Raw genomic sequence first — 14,491 nt, 5'->3', positions numbered from 1 at the left:
AACAGAATTTTTTATTTGCACTTCGGGAGTGGGATGTGAAAGGTTAAAAATAACAATAATTCATTACCTGGTTTTCCTTTGTTTTGCCTCCCAGAGAAACTTTAATTTGTGCCCTGGCTTACTTCTTATAGTACCCTCACAGTCCCAAAGATGAAGTTACTGAAAATTAATGAGCTGCGGCCATTCAGAAACCATCATGATCTCTCTCTCTCTGAGAATGGAGGAGGAATCCATTTCAAACAGGTTTAAACACAGAATCTGGTAGTGTTGACTCAATCAAGCTTTGCCTGCATCAGTGACTGGGCCTTGTTTTTAAAAATAAAGCCCAATTAAATATATAGAAGCATATGCATATAATGTAGAGGGAGTCATCTCAAGCAATACCCTACTATATTTATGAAGCACAATTTTTAAAATATTAATACACAAGTATACACACACACACTGACACACGCACACACACACACACACACACACTGTGTATATAATATAATAATGCATATAATTAATATGAGATAATTCTTTATATTTTGGCAGTTTTTTTTTTAAAAAAACCACCTTGCTTTGTGTCAAGGTTAAAGATTTGTGTCAAGATTAAAGAAACAGGCAGGTATTAGAAGAAATCTGTGCAAATTAGCTCAACACCAAGATGTTCAGAAAATCCCATCCCTACACCTCTCAGCCAGAAACCCAGACTTGTGCAAAGTTGCTGTGTGTGTTTTGTGAGTGTGTTATTTATTGTTTGTTGAAAGGTGCATCGATACTTTTACAAGACAAGATTATCCACTTCCCAAAGATACATTTAGTGCTACAGGACATGCAGACAGTAAGTTTTAGTAGGTTTGGTTTTGAAAAAGAAAAGTTTATGGCACACTGAGGCTGTTCTTTGTCTTTCCTTTCTGTTTGCTCTCCTCTTTCCTATAGATCACTTCAGCTAGCATTTCTTTAACAGCCGCCCATCATAAAACAGTAACCCTAAGCAATGTCAGCTGCAGGATTAGATCAGGCTCTGCTAAGGACACTTTTAATATCACTGTGTTCACACCTCATTCCCTTGGGGGAAATGTCTGTATGCATAACTAGAGCCATTAGTTCCACCCAGGATTTCAGTTTTTGAATGTGGACAGATGATCAGGCAGGCTAGATGTTTCTGAATCATTATTCTCAACCTTTAGATAACATTGCATTTGCAAGAGAAATGGGATTTTATCTCCCTCTTTTTCTTTTGCAAACTCAAGCTGGCTGCTGATTCAGTTTTAATGTGAAGCAAGTTACCTTCAGAATGGATGATTTGGTTGCACAAAGTGTATTCATGAATTTCCCTCCCTTCCTACATAGGTGCTCATGTATCAGGATGTTATTCATTGATCCTTATCTACCCCACTCCCTTTCTGTTCCTGTTAGCAAGTAGAATAGCTTTTACACATGTAAGTTGCAAAAGCAGGAATGAGTTCTCCGATAACGTGCCTTTCTCTCATGCCTCTTGTCCATTATTTTCTGGGAGCTATACTTTCATTTGTGTTGTGTTTCTGCACCTGTTGTGTTTTATGATGTTAGCTGTTGACTGCATGTGTATCTTAAAAATACCTTTCAGGCAGCCTGGACATGCACAGAATAGGAGATTTTGTATATAATAATATGAGGGTGGAAGCTGCTGCTTTTGAAGTTTCAACATAGTTCATTGCATGCATATGGTAACTCTACTTTCCCTGTTTGGGCATTCTAATCCCATCTCTCACTGCTTTACTTGTCACCCTTCAATGAGTTGGAAGCAAATGTCTGCAACAGGGAGCCAGCTTTGTTTAGGGTTCTAAATCACGCAGGGTGCCTTCACAAACAGAAAAGACTCATGATCCAGCAGTCATCCCTCCAACTCAGGGGGAAATTATGGTGTCATGGAGGGGACAGAGTTAATGCACTCATCCCCATTCTGCCTCATTGTGTGAGGGATTGAATGCCTGTCAGGGCTACTGAGGCACCTTTAAATTTAAGTCTTGGGCGTTTTCCAGGAACAAATCGAGTGCTTTGTACAGCATGATCCTCTACACCAGGAATGGGAAACCTGTGTCCCTCCAATGTTGCTTGATTAAAGGTAAAGGTAAAGGGACCCCTGACCATTAGGTCCAGTCGTGACTGACTCTGGGGTTGCAGTGCTCATCTCGCTTTATTGGCCAAGGGAGCCGGTGTTTGTCCGCAGACAGCTTCTGGGTCATGCACCCAGCATGAGTAAGCCACTTCTGGTGAACCAGAGCAGCACATGGAAACACCATTTACCTTCCTGCTGGAGCGATACCTATTTATCTACTTGTACTTTGACGTGCTTTCGAACTGCTAGATTGGCAGGAGCAGGGGCCAAGCAATGGGAGCTCACCCCGTTGCGGGGATTTGAACCGCCAACCTTCTGATCAGCAAGTCCTAGGCTCTGTGGTTTAACCCACAGCGCCACCCACATCCCTGTTGCATGACCACTGGCCATGTTGGCTGGAGCTGATGTGATTTGCCGTCCTGTCCTGTATTTTGCCAGAACAAAGGTGGCAACCCTCACCTATACAGTATCACAGGTTTGGAGGGTACCTGTGGGCATCATCCAGACTGACCCGCCAAACCTATAACACTAGGAAGATGCCTTACATCAATTCATACCCTTGGTCCATTTTGCTCTACACTGACTAGCAGTGGCTTTCCCAAGGCTTCAGACCAGGGTATTCCCATCCCTCCCTGGAGATTGAACCGAGAACCTTCCACATGCAAAGCTGATGCTGCACCAGTGAACTAAAGCCCTCCAGTCTGGCTGCCATTTTTTCATCCTCCACAATGCCTTACCTGGGGCACGGTGTGTGCATAGGGGCAGGCAGGGGGTGGCAACTGACCCAAAATAGTGGAGAATATTCAAAGAAAATTCTGCAAAGAAAATTCTGCAAAGAAAAATCTCAGAGACATTCTTAGAAAAAAAGTATCCTAAAAAAATTAATTCAGCTCTAGGATGAAGATATATGGCACATTCAGAGGTGGAACTATTTTTTTTTGGGGGGGGTCATCCCAGCCAAGCCCTATTTCTGAAGCGTTTGTAATTCTCGAGTTGTAAAAAGCAATAAATGCTTGTTGTTTCAGTCTGAAATATAAAATCAGCCTAGTCTAGTGGGTGGGTAGTTGTTGTTTAGCCTTTTTTTTGAAAAAAAGCTTTTAATATAAGTCTTTTTTGTGTGTGGGGTAAAAGCAATTCTAGATGGAAAATATGAGTTTGGATAGTGCATTCACATTCCCCTTTGTCTGCGCAGAATTGCTTCCCATAGTACAGCATTGTCTTCAAAGCTTTTGTCTAGCCTTGCTCTAAATAATAATGCAACTGTACAGCTGATTTGCTATCCTCTGTGCCGTATAACCAAAAAGAGCAGGTTCCTATAGCAGGATGTTTACTGGAAGGACAGATGGAATAGATATGATTGTATCTCTGGCTTTTGTCTTTTTATGGCACAAAGGAGAGGAAGACAAAGGAAGTGTCTGAGGTGGGGTAGGGAGGAGGAAGAGAAATGTTTGTTTAGCCAAAGCGTATACAACCGTGGAGAGATGCCCAAATGTTCTGAATTACATCGATTTGCCTGGATCTGTTCCAAAGATGCTAGGATGCTTCAATTGCCAGATCCAGCCACTGCAGCTTGGGAGAGTAGTTGATTTCCATTTTCAATACTTATTAGGATTTCTTCCCACGCACACCAGTATAAACACTTGTCATCAGTGCTGGCAAAAGCAAAGGAGACTTCTAGAAAGGTGTGTGATTCAGAGGGGGTGGAAGCACATATTTTCCTAAATCTGGGCACTGTAGAAAGTCCAAGAGCTTGTGAGGTCTGGATATGTTTCAGCAGAGCAAGCGCTGAGAACAGCGGGGTTTTTTTCACAGCTTTGGGTGTGTTTGCAAGGATATGAGAAATCAATGAGTGTTTCTTTTGCAGAAGATTATATAACCTGCCCGAGCCAGCTCTAAAATACATTTCACAATATTAAAGACACCCCTAATCTGACACATAAATCGCAAAGAACATCTGCCATTTCTCAATGGGGAAGCTATCTTTAAAAGAGGGTCTTTGGGGTGTCTGTTATATTCATTCATTGCAGAACAAAACAGTCCCTATATACCCAAAGCCTAAGCAAGCCCAGGCAGAATATCCTGACCTCATCTCCCCAAAGTCTCCATCAACCCCCACAAGCAATTAAAGTGAACCACCCCCAACAGAAAACCAAATGTATTAGCTGGAGAGAGAGGTCAAAGAAGCAGGTTTCTAACCACTTACTCAGATTTGTAGAGAAGGAAACCTGAATGCGCAAGCTTGACTCCAAAGAATAGCTATTTCTTGTTGAACATTATTCAACATGTATGGCAAGGGATTATTACAAGTATGGTCCCTCCAGGTTTTTTTTTTTTTTTTTTTGTTATAAGTCTGAAATCCTGTAATTATTGGAAACATTGGAGGGGAAACTAGGAGCAATTGAGGGTCAAGTGTACTTTGGTCCCCCCAAATGGGGGAATGCTTTTCACATACCTCTTCCTTTTGTGGTGCTGGGGGGAAGCAGGTTTAGCTGTTTCCTCCATGCTATTTCACCCATAACAACCTCTTTCCTCATCCCCCTCATTCAAACTGCTGCTTGCTGTGTGATTACCATATGCACAGGCACAATCGGCAAATTTCACTGGGAAAATGGCACAGGGGGATGGGTTAGCGCGTTTTCTTAGTGCCATGGTTCTAATCAGATTCTCTGCCCCCTCTCTTACAGCAGCCAGAGACCCAACCCCACAGAGAGCCTCTGCCAATCAATGTAGAAAATTTTGGTTTCAATGGAGTCTGAACTAGTGCAAGCCATTTTCCTATGACCATTATCCTCTCCCAAACATCCAGTTTCAGGCTGATCACATCAATGAGAAACAGCCACTACACACATCCAACAACTGGACCAATTGCACTTTTATTGGGTGGGTATATGTGTTTTAGAAAACCTGTTCTTAGTGTTTGTTGCATTAAAAAGTATGTTTATGGTTATAAACTGAAACGTGACATATAAAATTTTTAATATAAATAAACAAATCTTCCCTAATTTTCATTCTCCAACCAATTTATGGCATGTTCCTGTGATGCACAGTGTAAGGTTTATGAAGCATCAATGTGTGTGTCTTCGCTGAGTGCCCCACAATGGCATTTAAAGTGTAATCATATGTAGCACATTACTAGCTCAGACATTTATGTTGCCATCGTACCCTGCCAATGTTGTCGTCCTTTCTCTTTGCCTAATGTTGCATTATTCCTCTAAGTGGTTTAGTCCCACAAGTATGCAAAAACTTTATTCAAGCTGGTATGCACTATGTTCTATGTGCTTTCAAACATTCTTGTTGCCTTGTGAATCAGAAATGCTGGTGGATCCCCCCCTCCCCCACCAGTCTGAATATTAAAATTCCAAGACTGCAACACATAGGTGAAGCGTCTGTAGAGTACATTTCACATTTAAAGCCTGCTGTTGTTTATATGTCACAAAGATGCAAAGGAGCCTGGCAGGCCTTTGTTGGTAGCATTTTGCCATTCTCACTGCCTACATTTCTGCCAATTTTCTATATCCCATTCCAAAAAAATACATCAAAATGTCATGGCTGATTTAAATTAAGTCTGCACAATCCAGGCAAAGCAGGCCAAAAAAATGTATTTCTAAACTGCTACAATCCTGTTTATACTGGGATATTGTTACAAAAGATGGTGTCTATATGCTTTATTTTGATGGGGAAATCTCATGAAAATATGCAACACAAATTGGAATTAACCAGATGACTGCATGGTTTAATGTTAGGTGTAGTAAGTTCATTTGGTTTCATGGTTTTTGCAATTATTCAATAAGAGAATAATCCTTCAAATTGCTGTGCCAAGAAATAAGTGTGGAATGTAATAAGCTGAGTACAATGATAAGGTCTCTGAACCAAGGGATCAAAGTTGTGTTTTTTCCAGTTTGCAGAAGGGAATGGATGATCCCGTATGAATGAGTTGCTTATGTGTTTCATGGCTAACACATGTAGGGATGGGAAAGAAATTTGATTCACTCTACTTGTAGGTGAATCTACCTAATTCAGAGTTTCTAAATATGTGAACTGAAGCACAGCCATCCTTTGAAATTTGCACTTCTCCAAATTTTGCAATGCAGTTCTATGGCAGATAATGTGCTCACAAATGTATACCAAGGTAAAATATGCATAAAAATGCATATATTAGTGAAAAAAAGCACACAAAAAGCAAAATATAAGGGGAAATTGCCTCAAAATGTGTATGCTAGGCAAATGACGATGTATGGAGGAACTGTCATGAAACTGTTGCTGAATTTGATTGAGGACTTGTTTTCTTTAAAAAAAAATAAGTCACAAATTGATGTGGAAATGTGAAGGACTCAACTTAAGAATGGAAAAATAAGGAACAAAGAAAAGCTGACAATGGCAGATTTGTCCATCCCCACACTAATCATATCAGAAGTTGCTTGTTTCAAGTGGCAGCTGTTCTTGAATACTACATGTCGTGCTTGGTTAAAATGTTCCCTCTGTAGTTAGCTCCCACATCCCACTGATCATATCAAGTGAAATCACCTGAACACATGCCTCCCCCTGTGCCAGGTGAGCATTCATGATGCAAAGATAAAACGAACACAAAGACGGGGGTACCGGTTATTTATTATTATCACATTTATTACATTCATTGTGTGCTTTTCATATCGTGATTTTATGTTGTGAACCACCCTGAGATCTATGGGTTAAGGGCAGTATATAAATTTAATAGAAATAATATTAAAAATATCTCTGCATGGGCCTACCTGTATGTTAAGCTCCTCTATGGGTGCTGCTGGCCACCTCAGGGGAGGTGGGTGGGTGGCTGTCAGGGAAAGGGCTTCAATTATGATGTACTATCCCAGTTTGTTCCTGCCCTTTTTCTATAGACAACTTTATAAATACATCAAAACATAGTGGATTAAGTAAATTGAGTCTGCGCAATCCAGGGTATAAGAATACTTCTCAGTTGCCCCATTCCTGTTTGCCCTGGGATGTTGTTACACAATATTGTGTGCCTGTGTTTTAGTTTTGATAGGGAGAATATCATGGAAATATGCAGCATAAATTGGAATTAGCAAGTTGAACTACTCAGAGAGGTATTCCTGGACTCTACTTCATTGCCCTTTTGGTGCAAGACAAAGACTTCTTTTGTTTTTGTGTTTTATCCCAGGCCTTTTAGATTTAATTTTACTCCTACTGATTGTGTTTATCTGGCTCTTAAGGTCTGGCTGCACTTTTAGTCTTTGCATTTTATGATCGTGTTGCCTGATCCTTTTTGTAAACTAAACCTGGAAATTTCTACAGAATAGGTGTATATATAATAAATAAATCCTATGGAGGCAGACTGTGACAAGAGGACTTGGGTGGGTGTGCGGGGAAAGACTGAATGAGTCGCTTTCATACCATGTTGAGAGAAGTTTTCACCACCAAGGAGCCATCTAAGTTAGTGGAACCTTACATAACCTCTTATAATGGGATTTCTGCTGATAAACAGCATTGCAGGACATTTTTGCCCAACATATGTCACAGATAGGGCACTGCTGTAGCTATATCAGTGCAAGACAGTCTGCAGTTACCCATATCGTTAGAAACAGTTGTTAAGTTGGCTATGAGATTATGTGATTATGTCTGTGTGCCATATTGCAAACCCCCAGTCTCAGAACAATGTACAGCTCTGTTTGTGCAGACGTTTCCATGTTTTGAGTGGAATTGCTAAATCTCCATTGAAAAAATTATATTAGCAGAAAGGCAGGAAACCCTTGGGTCTCTTGCAAAGGATGTCAATAGCTATAGGAGAGAATGAGGACCTAAGTACCTAATATATAAGAATGGATGGAACCAGACATTGAAGGTCCTTATTTTTCTCCCAACAGCTGTTTCAGGAGGGGCAATAAAGGAGATGGGAATGTGTTTAACCCTTTCCCTGTCTCTGACTCCCACCCACTCAGCAGCATTGCTCTTCCAAACTCATGAATCCTGCTGAGATTACCCAACCTATCATTCCCAAGTTTCTTTGCGGGAAGCCATGCTAGTGAAAGTGGTGTAAAACCTATCTGCATTTGTAGTGTAGAGATATCGTTCCACCTTGTTTTTGAACAATCTCTGTCATTGCTCTTAGACAGAGACAGTGCAAGTGCAGACCCCAAAGTCTATTCATTTTATGCCAGAACATACATGCAATTTTGTATGCATACTTATTTCTAGAGAATATGTGCAAACAATGGCTTTCTAGGTTTGGGTCCTCTGAAGGTTGTGAGTCATGTCTTAGACAGACTAATCTAAACACAAACTTTCACACTTCACATGGATGTCTCTTCCATGTTCTTTATCTGTTATGTTTGCATAGCTAGAACATTTCCTGATTGTGCCCCTCCCCTAACCCAGCCATTTGGGGGCACCTGATAGCTTTCATCTCCAGGGCACCATAAATCCCAGGCCCTACCAGGGGGAACCATATGCACACCAAAATGACAAGTAAAAGCCACTTTGTAGAAATAGGATGACATCGAAAAATTGCCTGAAGTCTGGATCACATAATCATAGCTGTCAATTTACAGATTTGAAAATAAGGGACCACCAGCCTCGTAAATAAGGGATCAGCAGCCAAAATAAGGGATTTTGCGAGCACAGGTATGTTCAACTTCTGAGCCCCTCCGAGCCAAAGGCAGAAAGCCCAGCCAGCAGCCAAACGAAGCCTCAAGGGGTGGTTCCCACAGCGCAGCAACCCAGCAAAGGGGATGCAGGAAGGAAAACCACCGTCACCTCTCCGCTGGGAAGCGCTGAGCAAAGGCGAGTCCCCAGGCAAGGCGGCCGATTTGATCGGCACAAGGCATACAAACTCCACCCCGCCAGTCATTCTTAGACTCCTTATTGGGTGAGCAACGCAGCCAAGCAACACAGTTGGAGCCTCCCTCCTCCCTGGCCGGCAGGGAGGGAGGGAGAAGAGCTGCTTCCTTTGAAACCTGGGAAATTTAAGGGACACCATCAATAAGGGACAGCAGCGGGACACGGCGCTGGGATAAGGGACTTTCCTGCCAAATAAGGGAAGGTTGACAGCTATGCACCTAATTGATTCTTGGGAGTCAAGTTGAGACTATTTATCTATTGCATTTATATACTGCCTTTCTACCAAGGCTCCTAGGTGGTTAGGATGACTACGTCTTTAAGGCGAGGGGGAGCCTGATATCAACACTGCGTATCTTTCTACCCTTCCATTTCTCCCTGATTAATTTAACATCAGCCACACGACCTACCATTGGTCTTCCATGTAATATTTAAAACATCATCAGGAGCACTGGCACTCTGAGCAGTGGTACAGCTAGATAATTTTAGATTTGTGCAGCAAGGTAATTTTAGCCTCTGGAGGTAATTGTGTTATGGGAGTCCCATCGTTAGATAGAACTGTGTATATTGCTTCACTTATTTCAAAATACGGTAAGCCAGCCTTGCTGAATTTGGAGAAATGGATTTCGCCCATTCTGCTAAATGGTCCTCCTAGACTCCTGCCTGGACTCCTGAAGGCACTACTGATTCTGAATGCAAATGTTCAACACCACACCCATCTATTAATTCTCACAGCTCAGAAGAATGAATGAAGATGGGGTGCTTTGCAGGTGATGATGAGCCAGGGATGACAAGTGTAATGATATGGAAGTGCTTCTCAGAAATTTAATTTCCTACGAAATAATTATTCTCCCACGATAGCAACTTTTTTTTTGTCTATTAGATATTCTGACAGGAAACTCTGAAAGTACACTAATAATTGTCTGTTCCTGATGCGCTTCATGAGTCTCAACAAAAAAATTCTAATGTTAATCCATCTGCTGACTAGGGATTGGTCTTGTTTAGCAACAAATGACATGTTTATAATTTAATTGGATGATGATTACTGTAATGATGATGATGTCTGGTCATCCAATCCCAATCCTTTATCCAATCTAAATCTGCAAATAAATCACTTTTATGCAAGCCTATTATCCATAACATTGTTTGGTATGCCTGCTTCCTTCCAAACTTGCTATTTGTGTTGCTTTCTTTTTCATAATTTGGACTGTCTTGACGTGAAGCAAGAGGGAGTCCATGGACAGATGGATAATAGTCAGATCTGGGGCGAGCAATATGATCAAAGCCATGAACAGTCACTTTATAAAGCATGTAACTCCCATTGCTAAACCCAAGTGTCTTTTAAAACATTCTCCCCAATTCAGTAATACAGCGCTAGAGCTTTGATGAACACATAGTATTGCTCTAATGGTAAGGTTTTATCAATTCACTTCTCTTTTTTTGAATAATCTTTGGCAAAGCTTACTCTTTTACTGAAGTGAAAGGGGGAGTTCTGTTGTGCAGAATATCCATGTGGGCATTGGAATACAATATATATATATATATATATATATATATATATATATATATATATATATGTATGTATGTATATGTATATATATACACCCCGCCCATCTGACTGGGCTTCCCCAGCCACTCTGGGTGGCTTCCAAAAAAAAATTAAAACACTGTAATACACCAAACATTAAAAGCTTCCCTAAACAGGGCTGCCTCCAAATGTCTTCTAAAAACCTGGTAGTTGTTGTTCTCTTTGACATCTGGTGGGAGGGCGTTCCACAGGGAGGGCGCCACTACCGAGAAGGCCCTCTGCCTGGTTCCCTGTAACTTGGCTTCTTGCAGTGAGGCTTCGTGTTAGAGCAACTTGGTACCTGCTTTCAAAGCATACTTGCATGATCATGGGTGTGGGTGGATGTAGACATTTGCTTTTGCATTTAAATGAAACAACCTCCCAAATTTGCAGCAGGTGTCAGATACTGTGCTAGAGAACAAGTATCTGCACAAAATGCCATGCATGTGGAACTCCTGCAAGCCAACACCCCCACTGATTACTAGCAGTTACTGGCTTTGTTCAGGGGGGGGGGGGACTAAGCTCTGGGTTTTTCATTACAGGAATGAATCTAATAATAATAATAATAATATAAAAAAATTATTTATATCCCGCCCTCCCCAGCCGAAGCCGGGCTCAGGGCAGCTAACAACAATAAAACAGTACAAAAGTACAGCACAAGCAACACTCTAAAATCATTCATTATAAAATTAATTAATTCAAGCTACTGGCAATCATTGGGCCAGAGCTCCGCGAAGATTGCCGAGGGAGGGAGTCAGGCTGTGCCCTGGCCAAAGGCCTGGTGGAACAGCTCTGTCTTGCAGGCCCTGCGGAAAGATGTCAAGTCCTGCAGGGCCCTGGTCTCTTGTGACAGTGTGTTCCACCAGATCGGAGCCACGGCCGAAAAAGCCCTGGCTCTAGTTGAGGCCAGCCTAACTTCTCTGTGGCCTGGGACCTTCAAGATGTTTTTATTTGAAGACCGCAAGTTTCTCTGTGGGGCATACCAGGAGAGGCGGTCCTGTAGGTACGAGGGTCCTAGCCGTATAGGGCTTTAAAGGTTAAAACCAGCACCTTAAACCTGATCCTGTACTCCACCGGGAGCCAGTGCAGGCATCTGGGCATCTGGTGGTGTACCTACGAGTCCTATCATCCTTAACCATGGCTATGCTGTCTGAGACTGATGAAAGTTGGGGTCCAACAACATCTGGAGGGCCACAGCTTCCCCATCCCTCCGGTACATTTTAGATGGTCATTGGCAGGTTAAAAAATGATGCCATTAAAAAACGTTATTTTAACTAGGTGGTGCCTCTTCCAAGAGATGGTTTTCTTTTTCAAAAGTTTTCATTCTACTAGGCATTGACTTACATTAACTGTCTCCAGATCTGTATCTCCAGGATACCCCTGACCTTTTAAAAACTAAATGCCACAACCTTATCATCTTAGATTAGATATCAATTTGGCATCACATTGGTATATCACTGGCCAGCCTTCAACATAAATACTGTACGTACGAGACAAACCCATATTCTTTCATTTTTTTGTAATCTGTTCAAAATCCTTCATTTTAAGGCCTTGGATAAAAGTGATTACAAATGAACTTTTTGAGATACGCCAAAATATAATGGACAAAAACTCATCCAGAATATATGCATGGCTTACATTTCCAGAGAATATATAACACTATGGTCTAATTTATTGATTTTATTTTTATTTATAACCCAACTTTCTGTCACAAGACAATTCACAAACCTCTCAAATGTCAGTGTAAAATCAGCATTAAAATGTAAGTCACCAGCTCATTGCAAAGCCTAATAACATTTTAAACAGTTTTCTAAAGGAGAAAAGAGAACAGGATCTTTCCTGGGGGAAGAGTTCAACAAAACAGGTTGAACAAAGAAAACTGCCTTATACCAAGCCAAACCACTGATCCATCTATAATAATAATAATAATAATAATAATTTATTATTTGTACCCCGCCCATCTGGCTGGGTTTCCCCAGCCACTCTGGGCGGCTTCCAACAAAGATGAAAAATACACTAAAATGTCACATATGAAAAACTTCCCTGAACAGGGCTGCCATCTAGCTCAGTAATGTCTCCACTGACTGGCAAGTCTTTCAGGCAAGAGTCTTTTCCCAGCAAAGAGGCAAAGGGATTCAACCTGGGACATCACACATACAAAGTATATGCACTATTGTTATGGCCTTTCTCAAAAAGCTGTGGCAATTGCCAACATCTCTGCTCCCTGTAACTGGTACTCGAAGTTTGTATTATGAGCAGAGTCAACACTGGGATGTTGATATTCATTATGTGCATTAAGATATCCTGGCATTTGAACAATGTTGATTGAACTGAGCAATAATTGGCACAATCTGTTTCTGGCACATGTGTCTCAGGTACGCCGACACAGTCAAGTGGTTCCTATATCATCCCTGCTACAGTATCACAGATATCATGTATTATGCTGGGCATGTCTTCTGTCTTCCTTGGAGCAGAAGGTAAGATCTACTTCTCTGAAGGGTTGGGCCTTTTCTAGTGAAGGTTGGGTTGAGGTATCTAACTGAAGGACAAACCAAAACCATGTCAGAGGGGAAAGCTGGGGGGTCAGTTCCAAAAAGAAGTTCCAGACAGGTATAGCAGGTGTTGAGAGAAATGTAGTGGAGCTAGTAGACCAAAGAACCAGGAAGAGAACAGGTCAGGAAGAGCGGGGATAGAAAGAGAAATGGATTCTGTGAGGTACATATCTCAAGTGCTTTGTGGAAATAGGAAAGGGCAGTGGCCAGTCTTAAGAGAAACAGGTCATGAGACCATGAGGTGATACTACTGTTTGGACCTGCAAAGGCCTGTTGTTTTCTTAATAGCTTCAGTGGCTCAACGAGTACAGCATCTCCAAAGAAAGTCTGAAGTTTGAGTCTACCACTTTTGTGGGGTTTTGGGGAAACCCATGACATTGCCATTTTCAGTGTTGGAACCTAAGTGAAGACAGGATATACAGTTGACTGCATCTGTCCCATCCAACTCTATGATTCTATTGGTCTTACTCTTATCTTATGAGGCTCCACTCACATTCAGGAATGGTGGACCTGCCATCCTCCAGATGTTGAATTCCAGCTCCCATCACCTCCAGGTCAAAAGGTTAGGAATAATGGGAGTAGAAACACAATGACAACTGGAGGGAAACCTTTCCCAACCCTGCTTAAATTAATGCATGGCAGAATATAATAGCTTCCTGTATTTAGGTTGTAGTCCTAAGTACATTGAACAGGAAGTTATTTGCCATTGAACTCCTTGGGAATTAACATGTTTAAGACTGGGTTGTTTAAAAATATCACTTGTTTTAGGTAAGGCTATCATCATAATCTCACTCCCTATTCTGTTTCATGGAGTTGAACATCTATCAAACACACACTCATTATTGTGGCCAAGGGAATAGTGAAAAGAAACTGAGTTCTCACATTGTTCCCTACCATGCTGTATTATCCTGAGAGAAGAAGCATTTTTTAAAAAGATACTTCTATCATCCCTTTGTGAATGTCTGCAACATGCCTCATTGAATGATGTGTCCTAAATTAAGAATATTGTTTCTTCTGTTTCAGAGGAATTCCATGAAGCTAAGTTGAATGCCATCATATGTCTGAACACTCAAGAGATGTTCAGAAAGCTTGCACTGGGGATAAAACTGGTATTTGAAAGGTGGGGGCATCAAAAATAATTATGCCAGGAAAACTTGAAATGCTATTACTTAAGTGTTGTACTTTTTGACAGCCTGGAAGGTATTGAACGATTTACTGCCCTGGAGGAATTCCTTGCACTGAGATATTGTAGAGATTCTGAAGTTGGTAATTGCTAAGTTTATTCAGCAAAGTTAAGATTGGACTGGAATTTGGGACTAATTCAAAATAAATTGATGTGTATGTAGAATTACATTGCTTTAGGCTGGCATCATTGGCCTCCCCCAGATATTTATTGGACTGACTAGCGTCATCATATATCTCAGTCCCTAAAGTCCTAGGATATCACAGTCCTGTACT

The 14,491-nt window shown here is 41.3% G+C and overlaps 1 long non-coding RNA gene across 1 annotated transcript; it reads left to right on the top strand.

The window, feature by feature from the left end:
• Window positions 1-11,580: 11,580 nt before the first annotated feature.
• LOC310660712 lies at window positions 11,581-14,133 on the top strand. Its single transcript, XR_014503619.1, has 3 exons — window positions 11,581-11,694; window positions 12,857-12,958; window positions 14,057-14,133. It is a non-coding gene; the product is annotated as an uncharacterized lncRNA (long non-coding RNA).
• The last annotated feature ends 358 nt before the right edge of the window (window positions 14,134-14,491 follow it).

This window comes from Podarcis tiliguerta (assembly GCF_965153285.1).
Source record: "Podarcis tiliguerta genome assembly, chromosome: 12".
Classification (NCBI taxonomy): domain Eukaryota; kingdom Metazoa; phylum Chordata; class Lepidosauria; order Squamata; family Lacertidae; genus Podarcis; species Podarcis tiliguerta.
Note: the sequence above shows the minus strand (reverse complement) of the source record. Positions and strands in the feature narration are given on the sequence as shown.